Source organism: Eretmochelys imbricata, chromosome 9 (assembly GCF_965152235.1).
Source record: "Eretmochelys imbricata isolate rEreImb1 chromosome 9, rEreImb1.hap1, whole genome shotgun sequence".
Classification (NCBI taxonomy): Eukaryota; Metazoa; Chordata; order Testudines; family Cheloniidae; genus Eretmochelys; species Eretmochelys imbricata.
This window is the reverse complement of record NC_135580.1, coordinates 41,458,178-41,469,761: the sequence shown is the minus strand read 5'-3', so window position 1 is coordinate 41,469,761 and position 11,584 is coordinate 41,458,178.

Genomic DNA, 11,584 nt, shown 5'->3' with positions numbered 1-11,584 from the left:
TCAGCAAAGCACTTAAGCACATGCTTAACTTTGACATCATTGGCATGTGTTTAAGTGCTTGTGGTTTGGGGTCAGAGTGCACAGCACTTCGCAGGACCAAAGCCCTAAGCATTTCTAATCCATACATCACCATAAAACCCAAGTATCTAGGTGTCTTCTTATAAGAAAAAAATACCATATCAATTTGATCCATGAAGGAGTCTGGCCTTTGAATCTCCTAGGTTCCACTGCAATTATGGGAGGTTTTATTTTCCTTTTTGGGCGGGGGGGGGGGGGCGGGAAGCAAGTCTTTCAACAAGTACTCTTATTGCAAAGAGGTCAAACTATTGGCAAATATGGGACAAGGTGATAGCTTCATAGGGCTGAATGTTAAAAAGATAAGAGAAACACTGAAGGAAGAATAAAGCTCTTTGGTCTATCCCAGATCCAGTGACTCATTTCCCAACTCTCCTGGGACCCATAATGTCCTCTATAGATGTATTGTAGGGGTGTAAGAGTCCAAGGGAGGTTTCCTGTCAGAAAACAGTGGTCTTCAGGATATACCCCTCTTTTTGATACCTAAGAGCTTTAGTTTCCTTTCAGATTATATTTGTATATTGTATTTAGGAACATCAGAATTGTCAGACTGGAACAGACCTGTGAAGCTCATCTAGTCCAGTATCCTGTCTGCCAGTACATGATTGGCCAGTACATGATGCTTCAGAGGAAAGTGCAAGAAACACTGCAGAAGGCAGTGCTTTAAAACGAAGATCACAGCCTTGGATTGTGGCCAGGTATGAAAGACAAGCCACTGGTGCTCAGTATAATATTTTTTATATCTATTATGCCTTTCTTTAGTGCTCAGCTCAAGTAGGTCTTTTGGCATTCCATTGATAAAGCTGGGTATTCCAGACTGCATTCTGCTCTGTTACACCAGTGACACTTTTTCCTCTGGAGATTTCTGCCTAAGCACCATATTTAAAGGTAGGTGTTTGTATTGGGAGAAGCTGAGAAGAAAGGCTGAAGCCACTTTAAATGGTCTCTTGGGTAATTGAGCCACTCTCTGAATCAAGAAAAGGAGTACTTGTGGCACCTTAGAGACTAACAAATTTATTTGAGCATAAGCTTTCATGAGCTACAGCTCACTTCATCGGTTCCTTCCCCACTCTGAACTCTAGGGTACAGATGTGGGGACCTGCATGAAAACCTCCTAAACTTACTTTTACCAGCTTAGGTTAAAACTTCCCCAAGGTACAAACTATTTTACCTTTTGCCCTTGGACTTTCGCTGCCACCACCAAACGTCTAACCAGTATTATTATTAGGAAAGAGTCCGTTTGGAAACGTCTCCCCCCCCCCCCCCGCCTCCCAAATCCTCCCAAACGTTACCCCCCCACCCCTTTCTGGGAAGGTTTGGTAAAAATCCTCACCAATTTGCATAGGTGACCACGGACCCAAACCCTTGGATCTTAAGAACAATGAAAAAACATTCAGTTTCTTAAAAGAAGAATTTTAATAGAAGAAAAAGTAAAAAGAATCACCACTGTAAAATCAGGATGGTAAATACCTTACAGGGTAATTAGATTCAAAACATAGAGAATCCCTCTAGGCAAAACCTTAAGTTACAAAAAGACACAAAAACAGGAATATCCATATCTCTGAATCAGAAGCATGAGACCTATTGACAAGTGGCCTTTATTTATTTATTTATTTATTTTTTAAAAAACTTAGAAGTGTTTTGGAAGCTAGTTGTCTTGATTTGGGAAGTATTCACATTTGCCCTTTATTGAGATGAGACTTAGAAATCTCTCCTCTAAATACAGGTCCCTTAAATCTTATTTTAGACTGATAATAAGTTGACCTGTGTTGTGTACTTACAATCATTCATTTGTGCATCAGAGGGATATTATAGGAAAATGCATGCCTGAGAAAACTGTTGGACACATAGAAAATACCTGAGGTAATACAGGTGAGCAATGTAAAGAGGAAGTAACAGAGATATTGGGCCCAGTGCCTTAAAGATGTTCGGATGTTTCTTCGGTCAGCATAGCAACACCTAACCCCAGGTGTTCTGCTGCCAACTAGAGAAATTTTGTGCCCTGTGCTCGGCCCCCAGGCTTCCAGTACAATCAGTGCTTGGGGAGAGCTGAACACCTTAGAAAGGGATGTTCAGATGCCAGCCAGCTGAGCAGAGAGCCACCTGAACTAGCTAGGAGTGAAATGCTGAGGAGAGGGGATCAAGCATCTGGGGATATGTCTATACTGCAATTAAACACCTGTGGCTGGCCCGGACCAGCTGACTTGGACTCGGGCTGCAGGGCTGTTTAATTGCATCATAAACTTCTGGGCTTGGGCTGGACTCCAGGCTCTAGGAACCTGTGAGGTGGGAGGGTCCCAGAGATCAGACTGCACTGCAGTCTGAGCCTAGAAGTCTACCCTTCCCTTAAACAGCAGCGCAGCCTGATCCCCACAAGCCCAAGTCAGCTGGCAGTTTTTAAATGCAGTGTAGACATACCCTAAGTGACTGACCTAGTGTGGCTGGCTGACAGGCCAAAGAAAGGTATCTCCCTTCGCTCTGCAGCCTCATTTACATACCCCCTCCTGGAGTTAGACACTTACGCCAGCCCTTGCCCTAGCTGCCAAAATCATCTCTCTTTCTTTCACTTGATCATGCCTGCTTGCGCTCTCACTCTCCATTCCCTTGTGTGTATTTTGCATGGGTGCTCTGCTGCACCTCCACCTGGCGATAGCCTGCCTCCAGCCCTCCAAGCAATCTGCTGGCTGTGGGGTGGCATCAAGGCTTAGGTAGTTTTGCAACTGCAGGCCAACTGAAACTTAGGTGCCTTGGGGATCAGGTAGCAGCTGTGAAAAGGTTAGTGATGCCTCAATGGTGGATTTAGGTGCCAAAGTGGGGTTTTCAGAAACACCCAAGCTGGACATGCACCTAACTCCCATTGGTTTCAATGAGAGTTAATGACCGAGGCATTGAAAAATCTTACTAGGCACCTATCTGCATCTTCAGGAACCTAAATAGCTTTGAAAAATCTGTGTGATTAAGCATCCAGTGCTACACTGAGCATGTGGTTTGGTGCAGTGTCAATTTGCAAATATGCAGCAGCCAGACACACACTGCAGTTGTGGTTAAGGTACTTTTCAGGTGATACTGTAGTTGTGGGATGTTTTAGAAACCATGTGTTCAGTGACCTGTCTGCTCACAGCTCCTTCAGCAGTGATTTGAAAAGGGGAGGTCAGATTAATTAACAATAACAAGTGAGTTGCGGAAATTTGTGATTATTTTCCTTTGGAAACTTTAACATATGGTGGGGAGCTGGTGAGCTGATCCATTCAGAACATATCCTAATATTGGACTATGGAACTTCGGCATTTTAGTTCCTGTTTGATTCCATTTTCTGTGTCTCATCTGTTTCTTCCCCATTTAGGACTGCAGAATGTCTGGCCTTTAGTTCTTGTTTATTTCAGTCTTCTTAATTTAGTCTCTAATCCTGACATCAGTAGGAGTGTATTTTCTCATCTGAAACTGGTGTGAAATGTCACAGCTGGAGAGTTTTATGAAAATCTAGCCTCTGGTTTGTAAATGTTGGGTGGTTTGTTCAAGTGATAGCAGGTCTCTGACTCACCTGGACCAATTTATTCAGATTAATCTTTTCTGCTACCATCTGTTTGTGGCATCAGGAAAGCGGCTGGAAATTAAATCTGGGATAATGAACTGTATTTATTGGGATAAGGCAGTTGTGATGGCTGTTCTTTTAAAACCCATATAGTGTTTAGAAAGTGTATTTTCAGCTCTTTCGTGTCTGTAACAGACATTGATTTCAGAGGTAGAGTGGAGAGGGCTGACTGCTTTCTTCACAACCACACAGTGTGTGTGGTATGAAAACTAGTCTTAGATCTTTTAGTTAGACAGCCTCCTACTATTTTTGTGAAGTTTGTGACTGCCAGTCTCCTGGCTGCTTTGCTAGGCTGCTGAAGATTCTATTGTATTCTGCAACATTTTCTTCCCCATATAAATCTGACAATGTGAGAGTCAAGAGTGAAACATGCTTCTGGACAGTAAAAAGATTTCACTGAAAGAGAACTGAAATGTGTTAATTTTTATTCATTCCCTTAGCATGCCACAGGTGAAAGCAAGTCCTGGAAAGAATAACAGCTGTGGCTAGTGATCAGCAATTACTCAGTATGGAACAATTATGACGGATCATGCTAATTTAGGATTACAAAAATTAAAAAGGAACCAGCGATGAGTCATGTTGAACCTGATGAAATGTTAAGTATCAGTGGGCTGGCCTAATCTGTTGTATTTTTAAGTAATAACAAATGATAGCGGTGACTGCATGCGGTTAGAAATGACTCTCCTCATCCAGCATGGAACAGCGGGGGGGGGGGGGAAGGTAACAATTCCAAACACCTGTAAGTAAGCTTTACTAGAGTTAGGCTTAGCACTTCCTCTATTACAGCCTCCTTGTCACCTTTCCTCTCTGCCTTCTCCCCCTGCTTCTCAGAACTAGTTTATTTAGTTAAAAGGAGAAAACAAAATAAGGGCTAAATTTTCAAATGCAGGCACTTTAAAACTGAGCCCACAAAAGTGGTGAGTACACCCATTGGAGCTGCAGATTCTGCAACTGTCCACAGAAAGGTAGTTTTATACGCACATTTACCCAATTTGCACAGCAAATGCTGCTTTTGGGGGGTGCACTATTTTTATGTGCATAGGCAATTGTAGAGTAGCTAACTGTTCACCCTTACCCATATCATTTTCCATTAATTAGTGGCACATTATATTTGAATACAGTGGCCTACATTAAAGAGGAATCATCGTTCTTATCACAGTATTGGTCTTTTTGTAATTAGTTGCAACACTTTTAATCCTGAGTCAGTGAACATAATCAGACATGCTTTCTTTTTACTGTAAAAAAGTGTATATTCAATAGTTGTAGTCACAGCCTCCACCTGCCCCCCATTCCCTTCCCTTTGCAGGTTCCTAAATGATACATCCAGTGTATGAGGAGGAAGGCTGTGACTATGAATACTGAATTTACAGTAGTTTACATTAAAAAGGAAGTTTTTGTCATATTGTGCAAACCAATACAGCCTAAAACAACATTGCAACTAATCACATGAGATATTTCCTTTTAATGTCAGCCACTGTATTCAAATGCAATGCATAACTAATGAACAGATTCTGCACCACTTGCTCATGTTAAGTAGCACCTCACTCTTCATCTAATCCCATGAAAATCACTGCATTTCAGTAGCTCCAAGTGGATTAGGAAACCTCACATTCCAGGCTTTTTCAATTCCCAGTCTCCAAGATGCTGACCAAGTCCTAGTTTTCCCTGCCCTTCCAGTGACTTATGTGCATGAGGCAATATAGAAGTTTATACCAGTGGTTCTCAACCAGGGGTCTGGGGCCCCCCAGGGGTCTGTGAGCAGGCTTCAGAGGGTCTGCCAAGCAGGACTGGCATTTGACTTGCTATGGCCTGGGGTGCCAAGCCCTGCCACCTGAGGCTGAAGCTGAAACCTGAGCAATTTAGCTTTGCTGGAACTGCTGTGGTGTGGGGTCCCAGGCAATTGCCCTGTTTGCTACCCCCTAATGCTGGCACAGTTTTTGTGGCGCAGGTGGGCTGTGAAGTTTTTATAGTATGGGGGGGGGGGGAGAAAGAAAAAGGTTGAGAACCCTGGTTTATACCACTCTGCCCTGGCTGTGCTTTGAAGTTTCCCAATGGCACTTCTAAGGGAAAATCACACAGCCTGACTCACTACCTGTGATGAGCGAGCAGGAACCCAACCGTATTACATTGATTTGTCTCTGGTCAGGGACAGTATTAACATAAGAACGGCCATGTTGGGTTAGAGCAATGGTGTACCTAGCCCAGTATCCTGTCTTCCCACAGTTGCCAATGCCAGATACTTCAGAGGAAGTGAACAGAACAGACAGTCATTGCGTGATCCATCCCATGTCGCCCATTCCCAGCTTCTGGCAAACAGAGGCTAGGGACACTCAGAGCATGGTTTTGCATCACTGAACTAATAGTTCAGCTAATAGTAATTGATGGACCTATCCTCCATGAATTTATCTAGTTGTTTTTTGAACCCTGTTATAGGTTTAGCCTTCACAACATCCCCTGGCAAGGAGTTTCAGAGTCTCTTCAGCCAATGCTGTCCTCAAATACACACCACCAGTCACTTGGATTTCATCGACCAAATGGGCTTTTCATATCAACTTGGATACAAAAGAGAATATGCAGAAAAGGCAAAAGTTTAACCATTAACTCCATCACTCAACATGCTCTCTAGAGAGCCAGTGATGCTAGGCTGAGCTCGCAGTTCCAAAGAGGAAAATAATTATTAATAATTTAAAAATATCTGAACTATGTTTCTAGGCTCTGTGGTTCATTCTGATCCTACAGGGTATGCCCTGTGTCTCTCCTCAGAAGGAAATCTGTCTCTCTCTCTCTGCCACCATGCAGGGGGCCTGACATTTCCTTTATGAAATCTCTCCCTTGTTCCTAACTTATATAGAGGTAAGCACTTTTCTTCCTCTGAGTGACAGGTATGGATCAATGCTCCAAATACACATACACCTTTCATTAGAGGGCTTTGTCTGGTTAAGTCATTTTCCTCCAGATATTTCAATACGTCATACTTTGAAATCCTTGCAAGAAAGGTGCTATAGAAGTGTGAGGTAGTATTATTTATAATTAGTGCTAATTGTCTTTCCAAGTCCTGGTTGCCTAAAGTTAGCAAAACCCGTTCTGCCAAATATTCAGAACAGATAACACCACCTGAAAGACTAGGGAATACAAAACAGAGGTAGAGGAAAGTCTAGATTACTGCTCCTAACTTTAAGTGAGGCCAGGTTTTGCTGATACTCAGTATACAGCCATTCAGAAGAGGAAGGCAAGAGAAGCATGATATACTGAAATTTGTGGATTTAGAAGTATTTTGTTAGAATGTGTTCGCTAATACCTTGTACCTAATAGATTTGTATAGACTGGGACTGACACGCCTACAACTATACTGCATATAGCATAAACAAGGCAGGGTAGATTTTAACATGAGCTAAAATTGTTGAATTGAAGGCTAGGCTCCTCTGATTTGGTTGCATTTTATATCCATTTTGCATTCACTTTGGGCAGAAATAAATGACTATGATGTGTGCAGGGTGGGAGTAATCAGGCCATGCATTTTGATTTTGACTTTTGCAGAACCAACTACCTTGCCAGCGCTTAGTAAATAATATTTCCTAGTTTATAAAAAGACCAAAGATTTTTTTAAATGTCACCTCTAAGAAAATCTGGGAACTATGATATAGTAAAGCATGCTGTTAATATCTTCGATGTGAAGTGTTAGGTTCAAAATGGGAAACACATTTCTCATACACTTAATGTTTTCTAAAATTCATTCTAAGGGGGGAGGGATAGCTCAGTGGTTTGAGCATTGGCCTGCTAACCCAGGGTTGTGAGTTCAATCCTTGAGGGGGCCATTTAGGGATCTGGGGCAAAAATTGGGGAGTGGTCCTGCTTTGAGAAGGGAGTTGGACTAGATGACCTCCTGAGGTCCCTTCCAACCCTGATATTCTATGATTCTGATGGATCACAGGCTAAATTATGTCACAAACAGGCCAAGTATTCCCAAGGCCACACTTACAGGTAGGGTTTTGGAGACTATGTCAGAGTTTGAGCTAAAAACTTCTAAGTTTGAGAAGTTCATTCTGGAAATGTCTGTACAGCATATCCCACCACTGGTGCTATAGTTAAGACACTTCATGCTGAAATTGACTTGTCAGCTGGCCAAAATTAGCTTCACCACAAGATAGGTCAGGTGAAAATCTCTGGGAGACATTATGCTAGAAGCATAGTAGTCTTAGTTTCCTGGAAGCTTACCCACCTACAGAACAAATACTTTATGAAAAGGCTTCAGATTGGAGCTGGTTGGGAAATTATCCCCCCCTCCCCCAACAAATCTCCACAAAAAGAACATTTTTTGAGTTTTTCTACAAAAATGTCTGGGTTGTTATTAAACTGCAGAAAAACACAAAATTGTCAGTTTTGGGCAACGAACTAAACTTTTCCTGCTTTTTACAGCAATCAAAAACTGAAAATTTCAACTTGTCAGGCAAAAGTTTCAGCAAAACCAAACCATCTTTGCCCAACACTTTTTGTTTTTCACTTGCAATAATAATTTTCTTTTTTTTTTAGTTTTTCAGGTTTTTCACTAACTCCTCTGCTCAAACATGACGCAGGACATGGCCATTTTCCCTGGAAATTTCCATGTAGAAGAAATAGCTATTTTCTCTCAAATGGTGATGAAGATTTTTTTATTAGTTCTACTTCTAATATTGAGACCACTTATGAAGACCTATGCCGAAGTGGAAAGGTGTTGTTGAATAGAAAGCATAAGGGATTGTGAAACCTCCCCACATAGACTCTAACAATCTGGAGCTAGTCATCCATTCACCTGCTGTCAGAGCAGTGGGACACAATGCTAAAGTATCTGACTCCCACTACTTCTGTATAAGGCAGTGGGTAAGCCAGTCACCCGTTGAAGATCTAAGCACAATGAGGATGGGGAAAGGAGATCAATAAACACTAAGGAGGTGAATGGAACAGATGTGCAATTGTTAAAGGGAAACGGTTGCATTTTATTTACTTTTTATTTTTGTGACAGATTTCTCTAGACCCAAGACAGAAACAAGACTGGGTTTAATTTCTTGAAACAAGGACAAATTAAGCATGCTTTACTCCTTCTATCCCTGCTGCTGTTTTAATATATCATCTATTCTTTCCCTGCAAAAATCTAATCCAGTGGTTAGAAGGAACGCATTGTGCAAAAATAAGGAAAGCTGGATGTATTGGTTAACCAGAGTTGGATGGTTGTGGAAGATCAAGGAAATAATCAGTGTCAAAGAGAAATCTCTGAGTAGCAAACTGCTGGGCAAGAACTTACCATGAAGGTCTTAAAATTAGCCGATAAGTAGCTTTAGGAGCAGTAGGGGAAGCTGGTATTGTTTGTCAAGTCATAGATAAAGATTTTGACTGCATAACATCCAAACCAACAAGGTATTTTACAGAGGAAGTTAAAATTCTACTTTGATGCCTTGTTGTTAAGGTCTTAATAGGGATAAAAGCATAGCTAGCTCTGTATGCGTTGTTTGGAGGGCACTGCCCGGTAAGCAATGAATAAGTTGAATTTTCTGTGTCTCTTTCAAAGAAAAAGTGGTGTGGGAGTAAAGATAGCAGATAGAGATTATAATGATGAGTAGTTGAGGTGATTTAAAGAAAATCTACTGAAAGGTAAAGATATTTGAAAAGTTTCCATAGGTTCTATAAAATGTCAAAGCATTTCTTGAGTCTGCCTTTTCTCTATAGTTGTAAACAGGTTACAATACCCCTGTTTGATAACCCATTAGTTATTAACTACAGTACTAAATTTGCCCTTGTACCAAATGACCCCACAGAGAAAAGCTGTCTGTTTGATTACAATAATAACAAGTCTCTAACAATTGGATTTACTTAGCTAGATGTTAATTGATGCACTTAGAACCTTCCACAAAAGAGTCTGTGAATGTTGCATAAGATTGCAGGGAGCTGGCGCCAAAAATTAGAAGAGATTTGGTGAATCAAGGGTTATGAACTGTCAAGCTCTATTGAAGGAAAACTAATTTTTTAAAAATATCTGAATGGAGCGGAGCATTAAAAAGAATTATGCAAATTTTAATTACAGATAGAGGCTTGTGAACCATTTTGTTACAGTGCAATCTTAATTTTCACCTGAGAGGAATAATCGTGATCCTTTAATGAATTGAGATTTGGGTTATAAATAAAAGGCAAGGAGATCCGTCATTATTGCTCATTGTATTACATTTCCCTTGGTCAGAGATGTCTGAAATTTTGCAGTGTAAAATCCATAGCCTGGATAGCTAAAAGGCAATTATTAGCTCCTACACCAGTAACTCATCCAAGAGAAGGAAACGTCTGATGATTTGGATTATGAAGATTAGGGCTTCCACCAATCCTGACCTGAGGTGATGTTGACCAGTTTCTAATGGATAATTTTAAACAACTGAGCAAGGGCTCTCCTTTAACAGAACCAGATCCTGACCAAGAGATTAACTAGATTTTTGAGTTTCCCCTCTCCCATTTCATTATAGAATGCCTGTACTCCATTCACTTTCAGCCATCTTTGCATTGTCCTACCTCCATTTTAGAGGAAAGACAGAACATGTGGCATGACCATTCCATGTATCAGCTAATAGGGATGCTAAAAGAATGACACAACTCTTTAGGGATTCAGATACTGCAGTGATGGCAAAATATAGAAACCAAAGGAGACAGACAATTAACACCCTCTGCACAGTGTGTGAACCCATTTTCTCTACATGTCTAAAGCCCACAAGCCCAGTGAGTAGGAGTCTAAATATCACTCCCAAAACCTAAGCACGTGCATTGTCATTAAATAACCACAGAGGACTAAAGTAGAAATATCACACTGAATTTGTAACTTTTCATACAGAGACCTAAACCACACACAAAAAAACCTCCATAAAAAGTTACATGCAAAGGGGGTATTTCATCATGCCCCTTTGTTAATTTCACAGATACATAGGACAACTTGAGTGGGTAGATTTTAATGTACAGTAGAATGACATGACCATGTCATGTACACATTACAACCTGTCTACTATTTAACTTCCATATCATAGCGCTATAATTATGGCTAGAGAATTACATAAACAGTTGATTATCTGTGCTGCATTTCTATATTCGTAGCTATTACGGGCCAGCAGTGATAAAATAAATTAAGAGGGGGAGCTCAGAAAGTGAGAATATAAACAGCCCATTTCAGCGCAAATATGCAAGATGTTTCACATCTATTATTTATCTCAGGTCTATCCTTGGTTGGTCCCGTGAAAACAGCTCATAACAGTAGTTTTTGTGTAAAGAACACTTAGTGCTATATATCGGGTACTACAGGTCTGATGCTTAATGTGCCGAGGGCCCTCAACTTTCACTGAATTAAATGGGAATTGATGATACTCAGCACCTTGCCCACTTGGGTCTAATTTACTATAGCAGTGGTTCTCAAACTTTAGCAACCTGAGGACTCCCCTTTTGATTTAAAATTTTTTGCTGAGCCCCCCGCTCAGTCCCTGCCCCCACTCCATCCCTTCCCCCAAAGCTCCACCCCACCCTACCTTTTCCCACTCTCTCTTCACCCGTGGCCCTCCTCTTCCCTGCCTCTTTCCGCCCTCTCCCCCGAGCGCGCCCCATCCCGCTCCTCCGAGCACCTCCTGCACGCGGCTGAACAGCTGTTTCCAGACATGCAGGAGGCACTGGGAAGGAGTGGGAGGAGTTGAGGGATGGGGTAAGGAGTTGATCAGCAGGGCCCATGGAGCCCCCCTTTGAGAAATGCTGTACTATAGCATTTCAGTACATTGATTGATGTTCCAACAATGAAATAAGTTTTCAATTACTTTTAATATGCTTATTTTTAAACAGATTTAATCACTGTCAGATTGATGCTGTGCTCTACTCCTCCCTCAGCACAAGAACATGAATATTCTGGTATGTCAATTAAAGTTACAA